The 2503-nt window shown below is 46.9% G+C and overlaps 1 non-coding gene across 1 annotated transcript; it reads right to left on the minus strand.

Moving 5' to 3' along the window:
• Positions 1-1827: 1827 nt before the first annotated feature.
• Positions 1828-1952, minus strand: LOC119392060 (U5 spliceosomal RNA). The gene has a single exon (XR_005183652.1). It is a non-coding gene; the product is annotated as a U5 spliceosomal RNA (small nuclear RNA).
• Positions 1953-2503: the final 551 nt, after the last annotated feature.

The following is a 2503-nucleotide window of genomic DNA, read 5'->3' on the forward strand; positions in this document are numbered from 1 at the left end:
CAATGATTTAGAGCGTAGTGGGTTCCTCGCAAGTGCACTTCTATTGGTTGCAAAGGAAGCCCATAAGCGCATGATCCATTTCCTCGGGGTCTCAGAAAAGTTCTTCGCCCCCCCCCCCCCCGTCTCTCGCCAAGTCAACGTATGTTATACAGCATGACGGGAGAGGGAAATAGCGACCGGGCGTCACCCAATGCAAATTACATAACTGGTGGTCCGTTTAAAGCTTCCAACCCATTACTAAGGGCTGAGGCATAATTCTTCATCGTCATCAGTCGTCGCGTCAACAAAGTGCACATAATGCCTTACAGACGTGTAGCTGGTGCCTCGCTTCTCCTCAGAATGACGAATAATGGCTTAGTAGGTGCTTCCCAACTTCACAAAAATTGTGTTTTATGGCGTAGTGGGTATCTTTCTAGTGTACATGTATTGTAGCCCCAAGATAGCTTACAATGGGCTCTAGAAACGCCGCTCTTCCAGCTTTCGCGATGACTGTGCTGCGGTTTCAGCGCAGGCCTGGCGTTTTTTTTTTTTTTTTTTGAACTTTGGGGTTTTCATGCTCAATGTTTCAGTTCTTCAATAAACTTTATTGCTTTTTTTCCCGTTACAACATGCGATTCTTAATCAATGAATGTCAATTGTTGCTGCATTATAGTTTAAAAGCTAAAACTATTGATAAACATTTTTTGACTTATTACACCGCACGGCCTCCCATTTTGAAGACCTATTGAAGCTTATAGCAGTCGCCATCTATTGTTGAACATCGCGGGCTAGGGCAACACCACCAAGATTAGCTACCCCTCCGAGATTAGGAGTTGCAGTTGCGGTTCTTGTGGATGTTCGTGGTAAACGCGATTGCTCGCTGCTGTTTTTCACGCAGTATTGACTAATTTTTGCGTGTGCACGGTACACTCTGTGTTTGCGGAAGCCTGGTGCATTGTTTTTCTTGCAGATTGGTTAGAAATGCGTGCTTGTAATCGGACACAACATCCCCAACTCACCGCGGCAACATTTTGTCGCCTTCCTGCACTTTGGCGCCCCTTTGAGGAGTAAAATGCCGAAATAAATGCTGCAGGAATCATCATTGAGTGTTATTTCCTTGTTTAGAAAAACATGCAGCTACCGCTCTTCTGGCTGATGCAGGTGAGAGGAGCTCTTGACGCTGTTAGTGTGATCCTTCCGGACCGTTCCACGAAACACGAGACCTCTAAAAACGTTTCATAGAGGTTTTGTGTTTCATTGGGCGTGTTTGGTCGCGTAACTTCGAATTACTGTGATAACCTGACAGGCGTAGTACATATACATGGATTGAACGGAGAAGTATGTGTTTTTTTTTTTTTATGCCATCTGCAATCAAAGCGGTAAGAATGCAGACGATTCGGGACACTGATCTGCGATAGAACACGTGCAAGCCCAGACGACGCTGAACCAGCCTCATTTGTAATACATGCAAATGCTCCGTAGAATTTTTTTTTCACATAATTTCACTTTTTAATTCTGTTATGCCGGCGATTTAATTACTCGATAAATACCGAAAATATCGCACTACATATTTAAACTTCGCGCGCTAGGCACAAGGTTGAACGCGGAGCCGTCGCAAGAATCTCCAAAAGTCAGGAGGGCGGGCCCGATCCGAAGTGCGGAAAGCTGCAAAGGGGGGGGGGGGGGACCTGGCCTAGTAAAGACGTGTATGTGATTAGAAATCTGGTGCACTAGGTGAATTCGAATACGCAGTTACTGACTTCGGAGTGCAAATAGTGTCTAACCGAAGGTGAGCGCAAACTGCGAACTCACACACATTAAAACCTTTCTTTTGACTTCAATGTTAGGCCTCACCCAAACGGGTAAGGCCTCCCAAAAATTGGCCTATAGGCTCATTGGAGTGCCCCTCCCCACGGTAATCTTTAGTAAAAGGCGAAAGATTAATACGCGGATTTGAGGAGAGACCTGAGCGATGACCGAAATCGGCCCTTGTTCAGTCCGCCCGAATACGGACTTGGCTTCGTGGCCAAGGTTTCGCACAAGTACTTTTTCAAGTTTGGGGTTTTGATGCTCAATGTTTCAGTTCCTCAATACACTTTATTGCTTTTCTTCCCGTTTCAACGTACACTTCTTAATGAACTAATGTCATGTCTTACTACGTTTTTGTTTAAAAGCTAAAATTGTTGATAGAAATTCCACAACTACTCCGCGCGGCTTCCATTCTGGGTGCAGCTGTCGCCATCTAGTGTTCAAGATCGCCTGCTGGGCGTGCTTCGGCCCACGCGACATGTGCGCCGTGCCAACGTTGGCCGTGCTGCAACTGCAGGCCTGCAACCAAGATGGATTAAAAATTGGCCGCGTATCTGCGTGCTTCGCTGCAAATGTCGTCTAAAGGCGATAGAAGAGGCGCTGCGTGAGATATGAACGCCATCTGGCAATACGTCGGGAAACGTGAATGCTGTGTTGCGGGCTGGTAGTCCCGGCGCAGCAGCAGGCGAAGACCGGCAGTGACCAACGCGACCGG

The sequence above is a fragment of the Rhipicephalus sanguineus genome, chromosome 4 (genome assembly GCF_013339695.2).
Source record: "Rhipicephalus sanguineus isolate Rsan-2018 chromosome 4, BIME_Rsan_1.4, whole genome shotgun sequence".
In the NCBI taxonomy this organism is placed as follows: domain Eukaryota; kingdom Metazoa; phylum Arthropoda; class Arachnida; order Ixodida; family Ixodidae; genus Rhipicephalus; species Rhipicephalus sanguineus.